Raw genomic sequence first — 16,185 nt, 5'->3', positions numbered from 1 at the left:
ATCTAACATCATTTTTCAATTTCTTTGTTGAGCATAGACAGCAATATAGTCCCACTTATTATTGCAGTGAATGAGGTGGTGATGACTGGGAGAGGCTCTTTTTATGAAGGATTCTTATTCAAAAAGAGACATATCAAATGTATTGAGGGAATGGGGGGGGTTGTTGGTGGTGGTCAAAATACAAGGCATTCAAATAGCAAATGACATGTTAAACAACTAGGTTATAGCATTGTTAAAAGTGTATAGTTGTTTTTGTTTCTTTCCGGTAGCTTTTGGTATTGAATGTACAGACAGTGGCTATGTTGTATTTTCTGCTAATTGAATCACTGAGAAGAACAGCATCTGGTGTCATGGAAATCAGAATAGTCATGAGTATTGAGATTCATGGTAGAAACCGCAAATACAATAGATAATGCATACAAATCCGTGTATATCCAATTTCCATCTGTTGCAATAACAGGGGCTAGATTTTCTCTGTCTGTTCTTTAGATCTGTTTATAGTACATGTAGAAACCATTTCCTAACAGAATGTGACAGCATATGCTTATTTGGTTTCTTTAGTTTACTCTTTTCACTTGTAGGTTATTTTTTGCAGGATGTAGTTGTCAAATGTATTTGAAGCCTACCTATCATCTCATTCTGAAATACATCCTCTATAGGACTTTTGTTATGAAAGGGGGATTTTTATGTCTTTCCTCCAGACGGTGACGTCACGCTCATGAAATTGACAGGCCACCTGGGGAAGAGTCGGGATTTAAAGAGATACGTCCGTCGCATAAACTGGAGGTTGTGTTACCGCACATGGCACAAAGATGCACTGTCAATACGTTCGGTTCCAGTTCCAGTTCCAGCGGCAGCGCGGACAACATCTGCAAGGTATATCTTAGGTTTACCTCTGATCGACTCTTGTTGTTTTATGTTGGTTGAATTATAAAATAATGAATGAGTTATGGATGTAAAGAAACAAAAGTATATAAGGAGGGTAGTGTCTTCTCTTGCCTATATATCATGTTTTGCTAACAACAAGCGGGCGTCGCTTTTGATTGACAAAGAAAAAATTAAGCAAAAAAATAAGCTTGGTTCTCGAGAAGGCTTTTCTTCTATCTAATGAAGTTGAGACTTGCGAGCGTGAGCTGAAATGCATAGAAAGGAGATTCAGTGCATGCCTATATGTTACTCACTGTAGGCTATCGTGGGCTAATGTGCCTCTGTTGAGTTGCTCATTTGATTATTTCAGAAATTTGACTTTTCATATTGATTCCTTTTTTCATACTCTACCACACTTTCAGATATTACGGGGGACGAGTGGTGAGACCGCAAGAGATCAAGCTGGATGGGATGGTGATCACATCAACAGGTAGAACTCAGCGAGCACAACTTGTTGAAATTATTTCTAAAGGTGGCTATAGCATAAACTGTAGCTTTATATTTTCGTATGAGAAATGGGCAATGTGAATAATAACCTATTGTAAGATTATTAGTAGACTAGCCTACGATATCCGTTTAACACTCCATAAAAATATGATCATTTATATTTTTAAAAGAAATGCAGAGAATATCTTCATTTTGTTTCTGTTTTACAATGTGAGATTGTTCTGGTTTCTCTCTGACAGTTAGAAGGAGAAAACTAAAGGCTTGGGAATAGGTTCTATTGATTATAGGAAAGCCCCCGCAAAGAAAGATAATTTCCCTGTCGTGTTTACATAATGGCTATAATTAGTTTTGAAGAGCTCTTTATTACAGTTATCCCTGACAAATCCAATATCATCCAGTTGGCTACGTCTTCATATTTTTTTGTGATGGATAATCATGTCCCAGGTTGCCTTTTATTCAGGGAAGCATACAATACTTTTGTTTTAGGGTGACTGGAGAATTGGCTGGGTGAAGTGAGACAATTTCTCTTTCTATTTTCTATCTTATAGGCCTACTATAGACTAAGATACTGAATGAACATATGTTCCCGTGCAGCCTCAACCATTAAACTATAGCCACTTCAGTTTGATGGTTTGAATAATGATTAATTCTAATTCCTTAATTTTATCAGCATTTTAGTATAATGTCATGTCACAGGGAAGTTGTGAACTCGTTTTGCAGCCTTGTAATCGCAATGACCATAGCCAAGTAAGCTACGCATTGATGATCTCTGGAAGCTTACAGAAGTAAGTTATTTTTGAAAGGCCATAACAAGTAAATTACTTTATAATGGTCAACCTTGGAAATCAAGCAAATATTATGAACATTTACTCACATTTCTAGAAAATATAGGCCTATTACACAGAAAGCACGTGCTTGTCTATTTAGCTTGAAGCAACTTGTTAAAAACATGTTCGCTAACCATTTCAGCACCACCTGGGTGGACAGCTCCAATCCCGTGTAGGATGTAGAGCAGGAAACGTTCTGCTCGAGGCTAATTATCTTCAGCACTGATGTTTAGTCCAAATACTCAGGGCCATTTTAGACGAATAGAATATATATTTTGAACAGTCTTTTTTTTTTGCCTAAGCACAATAAAATGTTTCCATTCAGTTGTTAGGCATGCATGTTTTAGGCTACTAATTAGGTTACAGTGTAGGTCGTCCTAATTGCAACTTCCTGAATTTATTAGATGAGGATGTTGTTTAAAATTACTTCATATTTAGAGATTATCCTTATATCTTACTACTCTCTACAATTTGAGCATTGCATAGCCTTATTTCAACTCTCATGGACTTCTGCACTGTGCCTATGTTGAGCACATTTGCTGGCAGGTTGTCTGTGAAGCATCATGATTACACATTTACGTGGCCAAACACTCCCATAACGGTGCCACAAATGGTGCGCTACATATGCAGTCTGTACACAGGAAATAAAATAATTTACAGCAGGTGTTCAAACAAGACAGTTTGTGCATTGATCCAATTAATGCAATTAGATGCAGCTTGGTTACGACTTAATAATGTCCAACGAGTGCATGCAGGGATAAAGGAGAAGTATGCTGTTGCTATCTCTAGGGGAAAACACCTGTCTGAATTCACTGATGTGTGAACCCCACACATGCCTTAAATAAAACCAAACCTCCACACCTATAAACACATCCAGTCATTATCTGTTTCAACAGATTGTTTGAGACTGTAGGCTTATGTCTTTACAGCAAACAAATGTATTTAATATCAAATAAATCAAATTGTATTGTACAATAGCAACCATCTTCTGTTTGCTAAAGATACCCAGGGGGGTAAGTATTTACCCAATCCCCTTCTGTTAGCACACATAGATAGCTCGCTGCCTTCTCTGTAGCACATTTGACTTATAATGGCTTCCCTTTGTGGAATGATTGGCAATCATGTCCATTGTTTTGGATTATAAATACTTTAAATGAATAAGAAATAATGTTCTCAATGAATATGTGTGGAACCAGTAGTATTGAAACCTTCAGACAGGAGCTCACCATGCAGTGGCATGTTATCTCAAAGGGGGTAGTCTGCTGTTTTTAAGGAGTACCTCCACACGAAACCTCCCCTCCACCTTCCATTTTTGCAGCTTTTGAGTTAAAATAAATAATGAATAGCACCATAGGGACATTTTAGAGTGACATCAAAACACGGCAGAATCTGTATAAAGCGGGAGCCATTTGTCGCTGTGTTTGAAGTGCAATCACAATCAGCCCGCATGGCAGTGACAGTGTTGTTCTCCCCTCAGCATCGATGCCCCATGGAGCAGCAGGGAAGACTGAGACCACTGTTTGATCTGGCCTTTTCACTGGGGTCTGAAGAATGAACGCTCTCCTCCGCACAACACAGAATGAACTGGGGGACCAGGTGCCCCCAAGCAGCATAGCGAGAGAGAGCGAGAGAGCGAGAGAGCGAGAGAGCGAGAGAGAGAGAGAGAGAGAGAGAGAGAGAGAGAGAGAGAGAGAGAGAGAGAGAGAGAGAGAGAGAGAGAGAGATAGAGAGAGAGAGAGAATAACCAGGCTGAACATGCTATTATCAGAGTGGCTACATTCACATAGGGTCTTTTCCAGAGTTCTTACAAACAGATGGCATTGAGACTGGTCAGTTTGTGTCTTAGGTAGGTTCACGTGATAATAAGATATCAAGTAATGTCAACAGTTAGGTTGAGCTACTCTGTTGATAAAGACATTACATGAATCATTCAATGCTTCAAAGCAAGCATGTTTGTCTAACACGTTTTGCATGTAAATGATTTATCCTGACACAAAGTGACATTTAAAGTGCCATGCTTACGCCCCATGTAAATGTGTGTAATGGGTTAACATTGCCTTTGTTTCTTTCTGAAGACAATTCTCAGAGACAGATCTCAAGGGTTCTGGATGACAGGGTCTGTTTTTCTCCAACAGAGTGAGTGTTCATGGAAATGTAAAATTTAATTATGGATCTGGAAGTGAGTCAGAGAAACATTTTCTTTGCAGAAAGACACAGATTGTAATATTTGAATGTTGCATACGTGTGGATTCAGCTTAGTCTCAGAAATAAGTTGTTCTTGAGGCTCCAAGATGTTAATGTGATATATTGTTAGAATTGCAATAGAATTACAAACAAGAATGTCAGTTCTGGATCTGTTACTTAATTGTATTACATTACAAAAAATGTATAATATTTTCTAAATGTGAATCGATTGAACAATTAAATTCCCGCTTATTTTTCAAGGTCTCGGTTGTGTGTGTGAAGTGACATGCCGAGCATTGCCTTCTTCTCCACTGGTGCATTGTAAGTAAATTCATCTATATATCTGTATGTGGCAATGCCTTTTTTCTATTACCTCTATTTGTGTCAGAGAGTTTCTGTGGATGATTAGCGTGTCTCTGCATGAAGCTTGTAAACCCAGCCCATTCACTGGAACTCTATTCAACCTCCGTTTAGCTTTGATTGCTTTGGTTACCGCCACTTTCAACAAGTGTTCCTAAAGATATGACAGGTGTTATCCTACAGATGCTTTCTCCTTCTCTGGTTGCCATGAATCTTTGTTCTGAGTGGTACACAGGTGCACAACCCGGTTGAGTCCTGGTGTATGAGCTACACATCAAACCAAAAGGCATGCGTAGTGCAGTCAGAGGGAGATTGGGGGATGGGGGACGAGGTAGGGGATGATGAAAGATGGGTAATCAGACAAGGGCAGAAACTCAACATCAGAGACAGACCCAGCGAGTGGCCTTAAGTCACAAAGCCCATCAGGCACACACCTCTCCCCCACAGCTTGACCACCTCTCCCCCACCACTCCCACAGTCAGAGCTCCCCCATTGCTAGACCACCTCTCCCCCACCACTCCCACAGCCAGAGCTCCCCCATTGCTAGACCACCTGTCCCCCACCGCTAGCCGCGTCTCCAGCATGCATCCACAGGAAAGCGCCATAGCATGAGGTCATTGAACTCTCCCTATGCAATCCTTTTACACATGAGTGGTGATCACAGCCATGATCACATGCTGCTGACCCGTTGGCTCTGACAGAACACAATAGTGTTCAGTGTTCTATCAGTCTATCCATTCTAGCTCTCCGCTTCCTTTGTCATTTTTAGAGTAGCAATCATTTTGTGAAACTTCCGCGAAAATAGGCTACAACTGCGCTGATGATAGCAGTGCATCTAGGGAGGAGAAGCACAGAGCTGTTGTAACCTGCTCGTCCAGGTTGGCTAAATTTTCTTGATGTCATTTTAAAGCCATGATTGACGTGTCCAGTTTACATGTACTGCTTTTCTATTGTATTGAATTGTACCCATGGTGGGAATGCTGATTCGATTTCAGAGTAGTTGGCATGAGAACTTGTACATGGCATCTTACAGTGTAGAGAAAATTGGATGAATTGATTTGGCAGCAGCAAGAGGTTTTGCCTGGGTGCCTGTGTTTTTCTCCTTTAGCCACTTCTTTGTTGCTGCCTTGGTTAGAAAGCAATATTGTCATTTGATATTGACTTGAAACCACCTTTGACATGAAAATACAGAGTACATATTGTGGGTAAACCCACAATGCAGTTTTCCTTTATCTGTGATTGATTGAATTGGGTCCTTAGCTTTCTACGTTGCTCATGAGGATGCCATACTCAAGGCAGGTAGAGTGCACCTGTACAGCATCTAAAAGGCAAATGGCCTGTCATCATATGAAATACGGTGCACTAGGCTTCTATAAAGACACATGCTTACTGTACTTGAGAATGTTTTTTGTCACTTTGACAGATGCAGAGGGGAGCAGAACACATTTCCCACCCCCACATCCTTTCAATTTCAGCAATGAAAAATGAAAGCCCATTTCCCACAGGGCTCCTAGGAAAGAGCATGCACAGGTAATTAAGTCGAGCTACGCTCAGCCCCTTGTCAAGGCAATTACCACAAATCATATGCTCTTACTGGCTCTAATTACAGTGGATCTGTCTGTCCGCCTTTCCTGGCAGCCTTACTCTCCTCATAGCATTTTTACAACAATAGCAATTATGCCATGTACCATTTACATGTGTAACGTCTATAGTCAAAATAGATGTTGCTTGTTGGGGCTTACCGCAAGTCAATTGTCCTACAAGAGAAGGGGGGAATACATGTATTCATTCTAAATAAATATTGAATTAATTTAAAACCAAGATGTACCATCTAGTATTTGAATATTATTTTGAATGATCTGTGTCAGCTGTTGCACTGTGACAGTATTTATTTATTTAATACTCTATTTTTCCCTGGTTGATTCCACTTGTATGCTGATGCACACAATTCAAGCGAATTAAAGTCAATTGCAGGCCATGGATTATGTGCATCACAAGCCTCTGTCTGCAGTGCCGTGCATGACAGTTAATATGATAGTCTTAACCCGTGACGAATGGCCCAGGAGATGTCCGTGCTGTGCAGTAGCCCCATCCGGCCCTGCTCACATCCCCCAATGACCATCCCAGTTAGCCCTGCTAAGACAGAATCAAAGAGGGCAGGGCTGGATAGAATGGGAGGAAGTCACCCCTGTGCCTCTAAGTAGCACACTTAACTCTGTTCAGTCAGTGCCTTGGGAGAGATGTTCAACTAATGAATTTAAGGGGTGAATGAACAGCCTTTTAAGGTGCATGCACCATGCTCTCTGAAAGGACATAGTCATTTGATGAGAAAATAATTGAATTAGAAATTGAGGGCATGGAAGGTGTGAGCTACCTTCAGGTTTATGGATAGGCTCCCAGGAGAGTTATCGAGTTACATGGATCATCATTTGTTCGCACAGTGTAGAACAGGAATATGAGTGTTTACACTTTATTTTTATTTATTTTTGCGTTACAGTACCCCCAACTTTTTTTCTAACCATGTTGCTTACTGAAATGTACTGGAAGGGTGAGTGTACAACATTCGAGCTGCATGTTAGTCTTACAAACTCTATTCCCATTACACTCTATTCCCATTACACTCTATTCCCATTACACTCTATTCCCATTACACTCTATTCCCATTACACTCTATTCCCATTACACTCTATTCCCATTACACTCTATTCCCATTACACTCTATTCCCATTACACTCTATTCCCATTACACTCTATTCCCATTACACTCTATTCCCATTACACTCTATTCCCATTACACTCTATTCATAGTTTTTTCCTCTACTCATTTTTTTCCATGACTCAGACTTTGCAGTAAATGTTTACCTGTTTATCTTCAGTTATATTAAACCTGTAGCAGGCTTGTCAAACCAGCAAGCGTTTTAATGCCAAAGGTACATCTTTATTTTGAGACTTGTCGTAATGCTCTGTCTATGTGTTTGCCACTTGGTCTCCAGAGAAAAGCCCTTTACATCCATTGCTTTTCCCTCTGCTGAGACAGAGGAACATGGTATCAGATTAGCCGAGTGAGAAGCCAATTAAATGAATGATCTGTGTTCCGCTGCCCAGCATGGTTTGCTACTGTACGTCTGTGCTCACAGTTATAGAGACAGAAAGATGTATTTGCGCAATGGAGGAAGCAAAATCTACATCTAACTGTAGCTGTAGAATCCCAATCAGATCTTTATCCCCCCAAAAATTGAATGAGCCCATGATGTAATTATTGTACGGTATTATAATAAATTTTACATTTGGGCATTTGTCCAATATTGGGAATTCTAGTCTGTTAAAATGTATTTTTTTCACTTAATTATATTTAGGAGACTGGCAGGGGCACCATAATTGAACATTGGTCCTAATTCAACTGGCACAGGAGCAGAATGTAATGCTGTTCCACTCCCATTGGCTGGCCATAGAGCTCCATTCTGCACGCTGTGTCTCATCATTCTAATTGTAAAGAAGGAAAGGCGTCCATCCTCAACTATAGAGCATAATTGATCTAGCTTTAATAATACATTACTATTCAATACCAAGCCTATTATTTTCAGTGGAGTGGAGAACTGCATTTTCACCTCCCATTTTTCCCGGGAATCTTGAGTAAATGTATAAGTGCATGCAGAGACAGGTTCTGCCACTCAGAGTAAGAGTCGGTGGTATTCATGAGAACAGCGATGCCCATTATATCCAATATAGTTTTTAATGGGGAAAACCATAGTTAATGCGAGCTAATTACCCTTGTTCAGTGTGAGTCTGAAAGTAATACATCACCGCTCTGTTCTGTTAAGTCAGTTGCAGTGATGACCTAAAGCCACTAATGAAGCTGTCCTTCTGAGCCTAGCATTGGCCTGTCACTCTCTGTTCAATGCCCTACCCAGTACAATGCTGCCCAATTGTTCACTTCTCTTTGTGCGTGTTAAGCCAAGCAGATCCTTATATAAAATGAATGGGCAATGTAACTTTAACTTGTGACGGCTCCACCACCTCAAAGCACTTGTCAATATTGTCATTGTTACAGCAGGCAGGTGACTTTTGATAGGGTTATTGGATATAGGGTTATTGGATATAGGGTTATTGTATAGGGTTATTGTATATAGCCTCGCTATTGTTATTTTACTGCTGCTCTTTAATTGTTTGTTACTTTTATTTCTTATTTTGTTTAGGTATTCTTTCTTAAAACTGCATTGTTGGTTAAGGGCTTGTGAGCATTTCACTGTAAGGTCTACACCTGTTGTATTCGGCGCATGTGACAAATAAAAATTGATTTGATTTGATTTAAGTGAGAAATCCAAAATAAACACATGTAGAAAGTATGTTATAAAAATGGTCTATATTCGTCTTGAAAATAGTATTTCCCAATTTCAAAAACCCTATCAAAATCACCTGCCTGCTGTTACAATGACAAGATTGACATGTGTTTTGAGGTGGTTGCGCCGTCATCTTCATGTTTTTTTTGTTTTAAGAAAGAAACAAGGCATTGGCTTTACCATCTACAGTTTTAAAGACTCAATGGTGCCCATAAAAGTGAATGGAGTTATTTCAGAACAGAGTGGTATTGAGAAGTGGTCGGCAAGTGCACACTAAATAGGAACACACAGGGGTTCTCCCTTAGAAACTGGCATGAGACTGAACAGGTTTGATTTTGGTAAGATTTGATAGGGTTCTGGGCCCCATGAACCTAGGACAGAGCTGAATGTCCCAGAGCCTTCCAGTGTGAGTGAGATGCATTGAGGTCTGTAATGCCTCTCCACTGAGCAAAAAAGGCAAAGCACTCCCAGATCCACAGGGTTATTTCATCCCCTTCAAATGTCACCAGCCTTTGTTGAGCTCACTAAAAGGTCTCAGAGTGTGTGTGTGCCTGTGTCCGTGTTTGTTTGTGTGTGTGTGTGTGTGTGTGTGTGTGTGTGTGTGTGTGTGTGTGTGTGTGTGTGTGTGTGTGTGTGTGTGTGTGTGTGTGTGTGTGTGTGTGTGTGTGTGTGTGTGTGTGTGTGTGTGTGTGTGTGTGTGTGTGTGTGTGTGTGTGTGTGTGTGTGTGTGTGTGTGTGTGTGTGTGCGTACCAACCCGTACCCAGTACACAGTACCACTCTCCTTATGCTCTCCTATGTCCGTTTGTAATGAATCAGCATCAGAGCCTTTGTTGCTGCTATTCCAGTCTCGTCCACCCTGTACATATGCAGATAAGTAGAGGAGCCAGCCAGGGGCAGACAGACAGGAACAGACAGTGATCAACAGCTTGCTGAAGCCTCTGCTCTACTATCTCCATAATCACTCATTTCCATGGACTCATCACTTCATTAGCTGCCTGATGGAAGCCCAGGCCTGTGCATGCTTAGCTGTACTTCATCTCTCTTATGACACCTTCTGCCACATTGTTAGACATCCTGCCACTCAGATGTGACTGAATACCTGGCATTAACACGAGAACGCTAGGATCAACAGTGTTAAGTGTCCTACAAGGACAATTCTGGGAAATGATGCATTTCTTTCCTGTTTCTTTTCCATCCGCCACAAGGAGAAGTGCGGCGTTCTCTGAAAGTCTTGTATTGTAGGTACACACACACCGCCAAAATAAATAGAAATGAACACATTCATGAGATTATGCTAACGCAAAACACGCATAAAAAGGATGTGTGAAAGGTAAGACATAATCTGATTTGTAACATAACATATCATCACTCAGAATGAATCACCATCAAATTTGGCGTCAATTAAAAATGCCTCATAAAATACATACTCTGAATTCGTCCTTTATTCACAATTCCATTTTATTTTCCCCCCTTTCTCTGAGCCCAAATATACCTCCCTGTATTGGCTGAGCTTTAGGAAACCACTTTTACTTTTATTCATTTTCTCTCTTTTATTAAAACTGGGAGCTTGTCCCTTAAATCAACTGTGTCTTTCAATTTTAGTGGACTTTTAGAGGCTGGGGATATGGGTGGGAATATGAGGACAGGTGGTAGCCTTTTAAAATGAAAGGGGATGGATTTTGATGTGTGTGACATGTGCTGTGTGTGGAAAGGGCAGGTAGGCTACAGGTATTACCACATTATTAACTGCTGCAGAGGGGGATCCATGCGTACACAACAGATTGACAGTTTTTCCTTTGTTTATATGTTTTATACATTTGTAAACAGGCTTATGTACATACAAAAATCTCTTTATAACATCAATATATACAATCCAATTATTATGGTTAGTCTAAGCATGTATACAGTCATGCATGGTATCTCAATTATTTGATCAATTGTAAAATATAAATGGAATATTGAAGAATAAATATATTGTGCAGTAGCCTGGCTTTATGATTGTCAATGGGAGAAAAAAATGTTCAGGTGAATAATGATACGTTCATAACTTGTCATTATCCTACTCTGTGCTTGCAGGAGAATGTGCACTTTGGTCCTGGACGCTGTGGAAGACTAGTGATTTTGTTGTTGTAAATTTAGCTCTCTGACAACAAGTCACAGTCTACCTCAGTGACCAGGTCCCACACACCATTGTTTAAACAGCTTTTAGTTTAGTCACTGCACAATATTACATTTTTGTCCACCCACAACGCTTATAGTTTCCTATTCATCAGAAAGCACATTTGGAGTGAGTCCTACGAACCTTTAGTTCAGAACATAGAGTGCACTCATAGTTTATTGTTGTTTGCAGGCAGCAACAAACCTTTAAATCATTGTTTATTGTTTGCGAATTACAGCAGTTGTGTTTGTGTTGCTGCCAAACAAAATGTGTGTCAACAATAAATGCTAGCAAGAACTATTGTGTCACATCATAATATATTAATCTGATCCTGAAGATGTCACTGCATTTTCCAATCCAGTCAGTGAGATCCTAACGCTGTCTAAGACGGTAAGTCCAGCCAGTGTTAACAATTCTACACTCTTCTTTCACTCATGAAAGTGTGCATAAATGTACACTAACTATATCCCTAATTTAACTGAGCACAAACTACCCTGGAAAGGAATGTGAGGTATACAAGTGTAAAGGGATATAGCTAAATATACATTTTTCCATGTGCATGTTTGCAATTAAAGTATTACAAAATATGTATTGTATGCTTGTACTTTGTATTGTGTGTATTGATTTAATTTAATTTTCAGCACAATATAAATCAACATCACTATTAAGACCTCAACACTGTTCTCTTGCAATCTGTAAATAATGTATGGTGGAATAAAGCACTTTTGATATGTCATGCACAGATTCTTCTAATATAAATTAATTCAACATCTCATTCTATGGTAATCAATTCAATCAAGCAAGGTTATGAATCTACTTAGTTGAAAGGACGGAGAGTGCATTTCTGAACTATTTTCATAGTGATTGCTCCATGTAGTAAAACGGTAGATGGATGGATGAATGAATATATAGATTGGTATACTATTAAAAGCATTTTATAATAGCTTGTCTGTGGGTATACATATGCATTACAGAGATTGAACAATGAGAGTGGGTGTTACCTTCAACTCTCAGTGAACATGTAGGATGTTTCCATGGATACTGCCATAGCAACCTAAGCTGAATGACTAGCCTCAGCCTGAAGCTACCCAGCAGCACAGAATGGGCTGTATGATTTTAGAGGCCTTGAGGGTTATTGTTGATGACACTCATCATCCCCTTTATCATTCAAACACTAGATCCCTGAAGATGGTTTAAAGGTCCAATGCAGCAGTTTTTATCTCAATATCAAATCATTTCTGGGTAACAAGTACCTTACTGTGATTGTTTTAAATTAAAATGGTCAAAAATAAACAAAAATAGCTTCTTAGCAAAGAGCCATTTCTCAAGCAAGAATTTTGCTAGGACTGTCTGGGAGTGGTCTGAGTGGGGAGGGGGAAACTGAAAACTGTTATTGGCAAAGAGATTTAGAACTCTTTTTGTTATTGATTTATTAACTAATTTACTGCCTGGTGATGACAGAAATGTCATAGTTTTCACAATTTCACAGTAGTATTCCAACCAATGGAAATATATATTAAACACAGGAAAATCTCATTTTGTACTAAACTGGGCCTTTAAAAACTCATTACCTCAAAGAGCAGTGGGTTTATTAGATATTGAATGGATGGCCATTTAGATGAGCATTATTTAGGTTGTTACTGTGACCTAGAAGGAGATAGTGGCAGGCAGGCTGATCCTCATACCCAGTAACAAGCTTCAGGCTGCTTTATATAGAAACTAGCAACAGCTGGTGAGCAAGAGCAGGGTAAGGCCTATAATGATTCATTTAATTAAAGGGAGACTGATTTGAAACAGGGGTTTGCTGTTTGCAAATTAGGGTTGCAAAGCTACTGGTAATTTACCAAAGTTACCGGAATCTTCAGTAATGTTGGTAATTAACAGGTAATCTATGGTAATTTTGTACTTTATACTTGAATAACTTCTTAACATTTTTTATTCATACATAGTATTAATTTTGTCCATGAGTTTTCCATGAATTTCTAGTGGACAGACCATATGTTTCAAGAGAAAATAGTAGTAGCATGATGATATTATTTTAATAAGACTATTTTATATAAAATAATTATTGATATTTATAGTAGATTTGCAAATCAGATCAGGGTGCAGTCTACAGTAATCAAAAGTAGGCCTACAACTTAAAGCTACTTTTGTAAAAGCTACTCTCACTCCCCTTCAATAGGCCTACTACACAGATCATAGTTATAAATGTGTCCTCGATCATCTTTTCAGGGTAAAAAGGGTCAAATGAAAAAAATCTGCCCCTAGTAACAGTAGGTAGTCGTTACCTCTGTCTCACTCCTTTCCTTGCAATACTCCCCAGATTAATCAACCTTACCTGGTGAAATAAAGGTAAAATGAATTAATCACAAGAAATTTTGCCCCAGGGGCTGTATTCGGTCTTCAACAAGGTCCGGAGGGTCGCACTGAAAATGTGTTATATTTCCTCACTGTCAGAATTCTCTATTAATCCATTTTGGAATTTTCCAATGCTCCCTGATTTTCCAATGCTCTAGCTTTCAGTTAGGTGAATATTAGCGAGCTGGACACAGTTAATAAACTGTTTGAATGTAGGTCCATTTTCATTTCTACACAGTTCCGATTTGGTTTTAGTCAAATTAAAGTATATTGATTTTGTCCCCATTTTTACCACCCATGGGTAGGATTGGACCGAAGGCTATGTTTGACACTCCTGGTTTAGAGGATGTAGTCATAAAACTGTCGACTGGCTCCACAAAACATCTTAATCTGCAGGATGAGTGGCAGTCAGGGGTTATCAGAGAGCGCCACCTGCAGCTCAAAAACAGAAGCTGCACTATCAACTTTGGCCCCATTTCCAAATACACTATATATACAAAAATATGTGGACACCCCTTCAAATTAGTGGATTCGGCTGTTTCAGCCAGACCTGTTGCTGAGAGGTGTATAAAGTCGAGCACACAGCCATGCAATTTCCATAGACAAACATTGGCAGTAGAATGGCCTTACTGAAGAGCTCAGTGACTTTCAACGTGGCACTGTCATAGGATGCCACCTTTCCAACAAGTCAGTTCGTCAAATGTCTGCCCTTCTAGAGCTGTCCCGGTAAAAAGTAAGTGCTGTTATTGTGAAGTGGAAATGTCTAGGAGCAACAACGGCTCAGCCGCTAGTGGTAGGCCACACAAGCTCACAGAAAATGGGACAGCCGAGTACTGAAGCGCGTAGCATGTAAAAATGGTATGTTCTTGGTTGCAACACTCGCTACTGAGTTCCAAACAGCCTCTAGAAGGACCGTCAGCACGATAACTGTTCGTCGGGAGCTTCATGAAATGGGTTTCCATGGCCGAGCAGCCGCACACAAGCCTAAGATCACCATGCGCAATGCCAAGCGTCGGCTGGAGTGGTGTAAAGATCACCGCCACATACTTATGGTCATGTAGTGTACCTTCCAGTGCTACTATCAATAGAACCCCCATGAAATGTGTGCACAGTGCAATTTGTAAGATGTGTATATACAAGAAGTCCTGAATGTAAATGACATATCTGTAGCACAGAATAAAGCAGTAGGCTAATAACATGGTAACAGTATGGTCATAGTTACTCATCATGAAAATATTGTTCAATGAAGACACCCCTTAATTTCAGTCATTAAGCAGACGCTCTTATCCAGAGCAAGTTACATACATTTCATACTGGTCCCCCATGGGAATCGAACCCACAACCCTAGCATTGCAAGCACCATGCTCTACCAACTAAGTCACACAGGACCCTTGTTTCAGGGTAATACACCACACCAGACCTGGGTCCAAATACTATTTAACTTATTTTTTTAATTACTTTCACACATATTTCGAAGTAAGTTTGGTTATTTTTTCTATGAAAATACACCTAGTTGAATATTTGAAAATGTATTTGGAAATATACTTGGAAATATACTTGAAAAGTATTGGCATGTACTCAATACACAGAGTATTATTTTCTTCTTCTTAAAATACAAATATTTAAATTCTCCAGTCCCATGCATTTAAACCCAGGTCTGTTTGGTCCTGGGGGTATTCGGAATGTATTTGGAAACAAGTATTTGAAAATAGTTTTAAATAGTATTAATAGGAAATTATTTGAAAATACCTTCAAATAATTCAAATAGAAGTAGTTGATTCAGCCACTTTATTTGAAAATACTCAAATACACAGAAAAATAAGTATTTAAAGTACAAATACTTTTAAAAAGCATGAATTTAAACCCAGGTCTGCACCACACATGTAATAGAGGGGTAACAATCAGTGGCGATTTTAGCATGTAAATCTTGGTGGATGCATGCCAGCAAACCCACTACACAACACAACACATCACTAAACAATACATTAGTTGCACTATAACAGTGACAAACGGTGCCCACACACTGTTAGGGCCCACATAAAGCTGTCCCAACAACAGAGTCCCAACAGCAGTCCCAACACCTTACCACTGCTACACCTGGCTATCAGCGGAGCCTTGTCAGGCAGCAAAACAGTTCATTCAGCCTCATTTACTGCCTTTAAAAAAAACATAGCTGACATAGCTGACTTGCTTAAACAAATGTGGTTTCTACTGACAATTGAGATGTACAAACTATGGCATAAGGGGACGACGAGAGGATAAGAGGCAATCTGTAATTTCGATTAAAACATTAATGAGCGAGCTAGGACGGACGTAGTCAATATAACTATTTGTTCAGCGCTTTTGAAATGTACAGCGACAGAATTCAGAACATGGGCCGTTCTTACAATATTCTCCCTGTACACCAAGTCAGAACCGTAGGATAAATAAAGGGGGCATATAAGCAGACAATGAAAGCTCTTACAATATTCGATGATTACATTTCTCTAAAACAGGCTATAGGCTACATGTGCACCACCAAGTCAGAACAGTAGGCGAAATTAGAAGGGGAAACGGGACCAAATTATTAGGGTGAGGCACATG

General features: G+C 39.6%; 1 long non-coding RNA gene across 1 annotated transcript; it reads left to right on the top strand.

The window, feature by feature from the left end:
* Nucleotides 1–800: 800 nt before the first annotated feature.
* On the top strand, nt 801–4,389 carry LOC121531315. The gene is made up of 3 exons (XR_005994123.1): nt 801–876; nt 1,290–1,357; nt 4,277–4,389. It is a non-coding gene; the product is annotated as an uncharacterized LOC121531315 (long non-coding RNA).
* The last annotated feature ends 11,796 nt before the right edge of the window (nt 4,390–16,185 follow it).

This window comes from Coregonus clupeaformis, chromosome 19, assembly GCF_020615455.1.
Source record: "Coregonus clupeaformis isolate EN_2021a chromosome 19, ASM2061545v1, whole genome shotgun sequence".
NCBI lineage: Eukaryota > Metazoa > Chordata > Actinopteri > Salmoniformes > Salmonidae > Coregonus > Coregonus clupeaformis.
This window is presented reverse-complemented; position numbering and strand designations above follow the sequence as displayed.